The sequence below is a fragment of the Lissotriton vulgaris genome, chromosome 7 (assembly GCF_964263255.1).
Source record: "Lissotriton vulgaris chromosome 7, aLisVul1.2, whole genome shotgun sequence".
Taxonomy (NCBI): Eukaryota; Metazoa; Chordata; class Amphibia; order Caudata; family Salamandridae; genus Lissotriton; species Lissotriton vulgaris.
The window spans coordinates 1,603,954,233-1,603,964,591 of record NC_141695.1 but is presented as its reverse complement, the minus strand read 5'-3'; positions in this window follow the sequence as shown (position 1 = coordinate 1,603,964,591).

Genomic DNA, 10,359 nt, shown 5'->3' with positions numbered 1-10,359 from the left:
AATCGACAAAAATGTGTCCAACACATGCGCTTCCCCATGAAACCCACAATAATACCAGACCTCTGGTTCAAGTCACTAGTTCAGTCGATATCTCATATCAACAGCAGGTGCCCTCAAGCTACCAGGGAGAATAAAACATTTATGCGCATGCTAAGCAAATTGATTTGCATATCAGAATTCGAGAAAGATAACTTTGAGTAGGATCTGTACAAATTCCTGAAGGAATACTGTAAATGCTTTAAATGGAAATATAGAAGTGCTGGTACTCACTGACCGAAGTACCTATTTGCTTCCGAAAAGTGCTGGTGCTCTCCAGTTAAATGTATCGTAACCATGCTGAGACGTACATATACTCTCCCTTTTAAATTAAAGAAGCACAGGTACTCAGTACTGGAAAGTACCCGCCCATTGAAAGCACCGAATACTGTACTATGCTACACACTCTCAAAAGGTGTGCGCTTGTTTACCTGCTGTTTGGAAGGCAGCCCCTTTATGCCCTGCAGATTGGCCCTATATGTACCCAAGATGCTTTTGATTCAAATGGAGATACAGTGAGAAGAAACAAAAGTTGTAAGTCTTTTTAATCTGCAAATGTCGACATGGTTTGGTGCTATCATGTTTGTTCCTGAGACATATGCTTGTTTGTTTGTTTTAAAGTTTTATGGGCATCTCGTGGACACAGACTAACACATTTGCTGATGCACAATGTGGAGACCGTCACACTTCTCGGCCTGTGGGATGTCGGCAAAGGGTATAAATAAAGTTGGATCTGGGACAAAAGGCAGTTGAGTGCAGCCCATGTGCAAACCAATCTGTGTCCACATGTCTTAATGGGGGACCGCACCGCACATGTTTATATAACACAACTAGGGTTACCGTAACAAGTATTTTAAAATCCAAGCTGGTACAAAAATTAGTTAAAACATATAAAGCCAGTATTTTCCTTATCAGTACATAATTAAAACAGTATACATAAGAAAGCAATTTCAAAAAAGTTTCAGAGTTGCCTTGATGATCCCTGGCTCATAATTAAAGTAAGTTAAGACAAAAAGGCCATGCTAAAAATTAATACAGTTGATTTTCTGTGAAGTTCTTTCGAGGCATCATCATACATGCCAGCCCTGCTGATTCAGGTGAGAGACTCTCAATTTCAAGGCCAGTGTCCCGCCTCCCGATTTCTGCATTTAAAAACCTTGGGGCATATGTATCATCCATTTTTTTAGTCACAAACGCTGCGATTTGCAAAAAAGCAGGTTTTGCGACAAAAAATTCGGAAAATGCAATGTATGATTTAAATCGCATCGCAAAATTAAGGAATCACAAAATTTGCGATTCCTTAAATGCTATGTATGACGAACCCAAGTTGTGCGATTTCTCATTAAGAAATCGGAAATTACCACCAACTTGAAGTTGGTGGTAATTTGCAATTTCTTTCACAAATGCACTTTTTGCCACTTGTGAAGGTGCCATGTGGCGCACATACATTCCCTTAGGGCATGTATGTGCCCCATATGGGTACACATGTAAATTTCAGGGGTGCATCAGGGTGTCCTTATGACACTCTTGAAATTATTCTCAATTTGCGATTCTCAAATTGCGAATCGCAAATTGAGAATAACTTCCCATTCCTTCCTACGGGCCTCCTGGCCCATAGAAATTAATGGGAAAGTATTCCTTAATTACGATTCGCATTTTGCTAATCGCAATTAAGGAATATTAAGAAATTGCAAAAAAATTGCAATTTTTTACATACATCCCTTTTTGCAATTCTCAAATAGCGTTTTCAAAAAAATCGCAATTTGAGAATCGCAAATGAGGGTGTTGATACATATGGCCCCAGATTCCTTGGCGGGCTTCAGCTGTCAGGGACTGGTCTTATGGCTCTTGGAGTATGCACTGTCAGTAACCTGCTCCTGCAGTTCAGTACACAACATTTTTGCCACAATTTCTCTGCCTACCAGCGTCTAGTGATTTGATTCTGGGCGAGGCGGCGGCAAGAGGTGCTGCAGTGGAGGACAATCTCTTTTAATTGAAAAAAGCCACGATAGGAAAGGAAACAGTGCATAATAATTTGCGTACTTCACGCTCCGCAAGGGAGCCCTCCAACGGGCTGAAGTGAATGATTTTTACTTCGCACGAGTTGGAAAATAAGATCCTGATGTAAAATAGAAGCAAGATTGGACATAGAGCTGTGTTTGGCTGTTGGACCCCCTTCGTGAGAGGTCGGGTTGTCCTCATTTCCCTACAAGTAATAAAACAGCGCGCAAGCCCCCACCCTCTTTACCTGAGCCTGAAGAAACTGAGAGAGGCCAGAGTTTTTTCCAAAAGACCCCAGACAATTGACAAAGCCCTGATGAAAGTCCAGGAACTGGTTTCCTTGGACTAGAAATGCGTCAGCACATCTGAAGGAGCGAATTTGTCACACCAAGCATTCCAACTGGCTGTGGCCAGTGCAAGTCATTGTCTAAAACGAAAATCTCACTCTTTCTCCTTTCACTTTGCCTCACTTTTCTTTGTCTATGAATACAGATTAGGTCTGTTGAATAATAATTTGTTATAGTTTCCTGTTTTGTTTCTGTTTTGTAATGTATATTATATGTAGAATGCATGAGAACTGTAATGTTTTTGAAATGTATATAATGTTAGTCTTGTAAATAGTAGTGTACAGGTCTAAGTGAAACTTATTGAATGTTTTTGTTTCTTTTCTGTATTAACTTTTGTACAAAAAATATTGAAGAAAAAAATTGAAGCTGATGGGTATAAAATAAATACCAGGTCAAACATAAATATTGGTGTTTGTCCTATTGGTTTGAATAAGTGTTAAAAGAAAAGGTCGGGGCAGGCATTTTGTGTTTGCTAAATATTTCATAGGGTCCAGCCTACCCCACCCCTTACATGGGCCTAACTCCTTAGTTTTTCAAACAATCTCTCTGCCTGTCATAGCGCTTTCTCTGTGCTCCTGAAAGATAAGGGAAAAAACGTATATTTGCATTTCTGATCCTGCAATAGCACAAGGCAATAGACCCGATTCAGGCCTCAATAGACTTCAATGAGAGAAATGTGGCTGTCCGCGGCCCACGCAGGGGGCCCCCATAGGAGGGCGGCAGCCTTAGTGCCACATGAATGCACAGGGCAATCGTCCAGTTTTGTAGGGACCCCCTATGGGTCCAGGCGTGCCCCACGTCATTTCTGGCGCGCTGGTGGGCGGGGAGTCTGGTATAGGCACCTCTCTCGCCCACCTGGCGCACTCCTTGCTGGCCATATGCACGCCGTTTGGTCTTGCGTCGTGCTCATTTCTTCACTACCCCACGTTCGGTGGCTGGTCTCGTCGGCGTTGGTGCGGTCTCCCCTGCCCCCTGCTGCATTGTCAAAGCCAAGGGTACTGGTGTGGTATAGGTGTAATGTGGTTTGTAGGATATATCCGGAGGCAATGACAGAAGCCGCAGCCGGCAGCACATTAAACTTAGCACACTAGGTCAGCGTACTTGGCAGACATGCCCATAATGCATTACCACGCATCTAGGAGGTGCCTCGTGTGCACTGTGCTCCATGAGGACAAAAACTGAGTTAACCCAGTCCTTGTGTAAGACATCCGTTGCCCATGTAGAGTGCTCCAACACCTGCCGGGTGTGCCTATCATTCAGTTCTGATGGCTTAGGGAGCGTCACCGGGGCTGGTAAGCACATGCACTGGCTGGGTGGAAGTCAAGCAGGATTGGGGTGGGTTGGTGCCTCCCCGGGGTTCCAAGTTCGAGTTGCAGCAGGATTGCCCAACATCCTGTGATTCTGGGCAAATCACTCAATCTCTTCGTGCATGACAAATGCTGTGTCAGTCTGTATTGCAACTGGTGCTCAAGTGAAGCTCTTTGATAGCTTGTGCAGCTTGCACGTTATGGAGTAGCACTTCGATTACGTTGTAATGTGGTGGGGATTTGAGACTGTGTTTTATGTCAAAGAAACGCAGGATAGAGCTTGCTCAGTCCCATAAGTTCAGAACGTTAGCATTTTCAAGATCCTTGCGAGTTAGCCAGGATGTTGCTCGTTTGCCTTTCGCAATTACCAACCAGTGGCAGGATCAGCGGTCCAAGCTGGCTGTAGATCCAATGTTACCGATGAGTCAATGGACGGGTACAATAGCAGAAGTGGGAGGACTAGGCGGCACGCACACCTACCTCAGAATTCAGCAGATAATTTTAATTCAATGCCAAGGGAGCACCTGGTTTCTGGCCAAAACAGTAGCACAGTGTGTGGCTTTAATAAGTACTTTTAAGTGTGCAGGGGGGCACTGGATAATGGTAAAAGACACTACCGGAACCGATACATGATCAATTAATAGAACAATTGTGGGTAACATAGCAATACTTTTAAGCAGTATTGCTTAATTGAATTTGGTAGTCAGTCTCTGTTAATTTGACACACAGATAGGCTTGAACACGGAAGGGCACGGGGTGGTGCTGTTGGTGCTGGTCGCTTTGAGAAGATTGTTTCGGTGGGTGCAGTTGGTGGCTTGTTAGGCGCGAGCGGTTCTATTTACAGCACTGGTGATACTACAAAGGTATCCTATTGCTTGTAGGAAGCTAACCTTTTGAGGCATTCTCATTTACCTAAGGAGTAATGCGTAAATATTCACCCCATGGCACCACAGGAATCAGACCTCCAGTGCGGAGGCATTCAAGGCGGATATATGTGCAGACGGGTTCCCAGGTGCATGATTTGGTGGACGTACTAGTGACAGGGTGGAGGTTTAAGTAGTTTGAGTTGGCAAGTTAATTTAATCAAGCGCTCAATGCAATGCGTGGGCATTGCCAAGCTACGGCCAGTGCACAGGCATAGTTTGGCCCGGAGGACTCAGAGCAAGTACACTCCATTCTGAGTGACGGATATGAAGGCTAAGTAGCATTAGTAGCGCCCAGTGAAAATGTGTTTCACCTTGTCAGAAGGCAGGCAGGTTTTTGAGTGTTAAGTAGGACCTTCCAGGACAGGAAAGAATAATTTAACTATGCTATCTTGCCAGTGCAGATACTGATTATTCGACACGATTGAGCAAGTCTCTTTAATGCTATGTTAGTTTCAGCTCTATAGGTATGTCCTCCAAACCCCCAGCAGGCACTTCGTGCATGCTTGGGGCATGGTGCTCGATCCAGTTCGATAAAAGTTCTTGGCCACCCAAACGCTACCAGTTTGCCCCATAGAGCTGGGTGCAACAGATTGTACCCTCCCTTAGCAGTAGAGAGCCATGCTGTCGCTAGGGTCTCGGTTAATGCCATGCATGTGTGCTGAGTACAAAAGTAGCTAGGCTTCACTTAGTGAGGCAAAGGGCTCCTCGCTGGACCCTCCAGAAGGGGGGCTGTATTTGGAATATCCCAGTGAATCTTGGATTTGACATTGATGTCATTTGGACCACTCACATGGCTAATATTTGCAACCTGGCGAGTGGGGACAGAACTGTACAGTAATTAGCTGCACGTTTGGGGGGATAATTCACCGCATCCAAGCTACATTTGGGCAACCCAACCACACAAAAGTTGCTGTATATTCAATCGGGGTCTCTTAGCAGCATACTTGGTTCCATGTAAGTTTCTTACACTGGCCACTCAAATTGATCGTAGGTGACCAACTTAATCAGACGGGCAAGTTAAAAAATGTGAAATTTTTCAAATTTCATTACAAGACAAGAGGCTACATTATACATTAATCCTTTAATGCAACTCACAAGCAGCCACTTACATCATAGAAAGAAGAGTTAGAATGCAGTGACAGCGTGACAACAATGTAAGCCATGAGCAACAACAGAGCTGCCTCATTTAAATGCGGCTCGCAAGCATATAAGTTGACTTTCCTTACTCTTCCTACTATGCTTTTTGCCATTATTCTAAGCCTAAGATATTGATTGTCGTTTAACTGTATTGATTATTTATTGTGTTACTACAATGATTATTAACTCCGTTTTTCATCGTGACCTTTTGTCTGCAGTCTCGATCTGATCCCTTTCCCCAAACCCTCCTCACCCTCCCTCGACTTCCAATTTATGGTTGTCGTTTCACGCCCACCGCCTTCCCTTCCTCACCGATGTGATCTAGTGTGGGCCTCCTCTTGTTCTCTGGCGCTCCGTCCTTTTGAAGCGCCCCCTCCTTCTTCTCATTGTTTGCGCCTTCTTCTCATTATCAGCGCCTCTTTCCTCTGCTTTATCAAGAAATATCCGCGGATCACTCCTCCTTTGGGATTTAATCTAGTAATTATTATTTAGCCTTTAGGACGAGCTCGCTCTTCCTCGTGAGCGCGTCTCTCCTCGGGTATTAAGGAATGGACCTCGGCAGCGGCAGCGTTACACCCCCTGCCTCTCCAGGTCCATTGCTTTAATGCTCCCGCAGCAGCTGGCTCGAGCGCGTCAGTTGCATCACGCTTGCCAGCCGCTGCTGGAGAGTCGATCAGCTGTTCCTTCGTCTGTACTTTTATCCACATTTGTAGCCCTTTAACCCTTTCTGCCGCCCAAATCAATTTCCTTTGTTTTTAGCCGGATTTATAATCAGATTTTATAAGAAGTTTCCTCCTCCTTTTTGAATTAATTTCTTACATACTATTTATTAATATAAACAATAATTTAATTAAGTTGGTCTTAATTTTTCAATTAGATTTATAAAAAATACGTAAAAAATAAAAATAAAAAAAGATAGCATTTTAAGATCATATTAATAGGCTAATATTTTAACCTATTCTAGTTATACTTACCTGCCATGTCTGATATGGAGTCAGACGACGCTATTGCTAGCTCCCCTAACCACACCAATGACTCCTTCAAAATATTCTTACAAAGGGAGATGAGGTCCTGCATGATGGACACGCTGAAGGAGGTCATGCCATCTAAGAGACCCTTCCTACAAGATGACGACACTCCTTATGATCCTGAAGCTGTTTGCTCCAAAACCACTAAAAAAGTGAAACATGTGAAGGCACTATTAGAGGTCGTGGTACCTCACTTGACCTGGGAGGTCCTAGAACCTCCCGCTCGTTGGGAGGCCCCCGTGCCTCAAAAGATACAGGTGTACCTCCCGACACGATTAGGATGGGTGTCCCTAGCGGCACGAACCTGGCGGGTGTCCCTAGCGACACAATTGTTAATAGTGCACGTGATGATGCAGGTTCCGATTCGGACGAAGACAAAGTCTTCAAAGATCCTTATGATGAGTTTGTCCTTGACCTGGATGACCAGAATCTGAATGACTTGGATTTTAATATCCATTCCGAGACTGACTCTTCTCCCTCTTCTAAAGATGCCATTTTTTACCCTTTGGGTGGCGAAATGTTTTCCCCGAATAACATCTCCCACCCTAATAGTTCTAAATGGTTTCCCCACGATCATGTCGCCAAATTTATTACCAGATCACTAAGAAATTCTCTGAAGAGAGAGAGACGTAATACCCTAAGATCCGAATGCCTGAGGCCCTGCATCGAAGACAAGGTCTGCCAGACCCCCAATCTCGATTCTGACCTCATAAAATGTTTTGTTCAAACTGGGTAAGAACCCCAGGAAGGCCTTGAGAGGGTTCTTAAAAGCTGCCAGGATCGTCTTCTTGATGTTCTCAGCCCCCTCACTAAGATTCTTGATCTGGCCGAGGAATCTTATATCTCCAATTCACCCCTCAACACTAACCTAATTAGAGGCTGGAGCCAGAGAGCAATCGTCTTGCTAGGCAATGCTAATTCAGACCTCAGTATTGAAAGGAGGAAGACCATCCTCAATAAAATTAAATCTAAACTGGGTGACCTTGCCGAAAAGGAGCCTTCAAACAAACCCAAGGGACTCCTCTTCTGTGAGGATATGATTAAGACTATAGGGAAGTACGTTTCCACTTTCACTGCCCTAGACAAGGCCCAAAATAATATGAGGCGTGTCTTCAGTACTAACTTTTTTGGACAGGCCGGAATAAGGGGCCGTTCTTCTGGCCACGCAGACTACCGGCCCTTTTCATCCAATAGAGGCAGAGGTGCTGCGGGCAGACGTTTCTACCCTTCCAACCAACAATTCTACCCCCAGAGAGGAAGAGGTTCTCGCGGCAGAGTTTTCTCATCCTGAGGAACTCCCAACAGCAACCCTCCAAGTAAGTCTTTCTCTCTTCTCTTCCCCTCCCAGGGTCGGGGGACGACTCAATCACTTTTATCACGTTTGGAGATCCTTAACTCAAGACCCGTGGGTTCTCTAGACAGTTCAAGGGTTCAGAATAGATTTTGTGGATATTCCATGTCAAACACATACACCCAATCCTTTGGTTCTTCCTATAGAACATCTAGAAATTGTCAAAGAGGAAATTTCTTCTATGCTCCAAAAATGCACTATTATTGTGGATCCTTGGTCTCAAAAGAGATTTGTAAGCACCCTCTTCTTAATCCAAAAGAAGGAGAAAGGGTGGAGACCAGTTATAAACCTAAAAGAGGTGAACAAGTACCTAGTGTACAGACACTTCAAAATGGAGGGCATCCACCTCCTCAGAGACCTTCTTCTTCAGGGAGATTGGCTGGTCAAGCTGGATCTAAAGGACGCCTATTTTACAATCCCTATGGCAGAAGAACATCAACCCTTCCTTCAATTTATATGTGACAATCACCTCTTTCAGTTTCAAGCTCTCCCATTTGGGCTTTCATCCGCTCCTTGGTGTTTCACCAAGATTATGAGGACAATCGTCTCTCTCCTGAGAGCGAAAGGAATCCGCCTCATTATCTATCTGGACGATACTCTCATCATGTCCCAGACTCACTCTTAACTCTTGAAAGATCTCAGGATCGCCATGAATCTCATAGAGGATCTTGGCTTCATTATAAACAGAGAAAAATCCATTCTTACCCCTTCCAAATCTCTAGAGTTCCTACGTTTCACCGTAGACACCTCAAAGTGTCTCCTCCTGCTTCCCAGCAAGAAGGTCGCCAAGATTCGGAAAGAGATCAGGTTTGCTCTAAAACAGGAGCCCCATACTCTTCGAGAATTGGCCAGACTTCTGGGCTTACTCTCTTCTTCAATTCAGGCCATCTTTCCTGGACCTCTCAACTATCGTGCCCTCCAGAGAGTGAAAGCCAATGCCCTCCGATCCGGTCTGTGGTACGGGGACCTTGAAACCTTGGATCAACAAGCAAGGTCGGAACTCTCTTGGTGGCTGGACAATTTGGATGCATGGAATGGAAGAGCTATCTTCGGGTCAACTCCAGACTTTGTCTTAGAGTCAGACGCCAACCTTCATGGTTGGGGAGCACACCTGCTCGACCAAGACACAGGTGGTGTTTGGTCTCAGGCCGAGTCCTCCCACCGTATAAACTTTTTAGAGCTGACTGCTGGTCTTTATGCCCTAATGAGTTTCAAATACTCTCTTTAGGGCAGATCCGTTGTTCTGAAGATGGACAACATCTCTGCAGTCTCTTATATCAACCGCCTTGGAGGGATGAGGTCAGCAGACCTCTCCGATTTGGCCAGGAGACTTTGGATGTTCTGTTTAGAACACAAAATTTCCCTAAAGGCGGAATATCTCCCCAGAAAATCAAATTTTTCCGCAGATAGAAATTCGAGATTCCTTCAAGACTTCAGCAATTGGAAACTCAACGTGAACGTTTTCAATTCTCTGTTTCTTTTTTGGGGCTCCTTCGATGTGGACCTTTTTGACAGCAGATTGACTTTCCAACTGCCCTAATACTTCAGCTGGATGCCAGATCCAGGCGCTCTTGCAGTGAACGCCTTTCTCCAGCCAGGGTCCCTTATTCAGCCCTTCGCCTTTCCCCCCTTCGCCATGATTCAGAGGGTTCTTCAGAAGGTGAGACAGGACCAGTGCTCCCTGGTCCTGATAACTCCCTTCTGGCCTTCTCAGGCGTGGTTCCCCACAACTTTGGAACTTTCGTGCGACATTCCCTTCCTAATTCCTGCAACGAAAGGCCTGGTTTCAAACGCAAATGGAGAAGATCACCACCTAGTTCTTTCAGGGAGTTTGAACCTTCTTGCTTGGAATGTGTCAGGCAATCTAACGAGTTGTCTGGACTTTCGTCATCAGCTCTCACTCTCCTTGGAGAGTCCTAGGCACCAGGGACTCACTACAGATACAATAACATTTGGCGAAAATGGTTTCGTTGGTGCATGGAGAGGAACTTGGAACCTGTGGAGCTCCTATCGTCAATATAGTTAATTTTCTTGTTGAACTATTCGACAATGGCCTCTCCTATAGATCCATTAATTGTTACAGATCAGCTATCTCCGCTGGACATTCTCTCGTCAACGGTAAGACGGTAGGTAAGAATGTTATTATTTGTAGAGTTTTAAAGAGTATTAGACTAAGAAGACCTCCTAGGCCTAAATACCAATCTTTGTGGGACGTTGAGCTGGCAT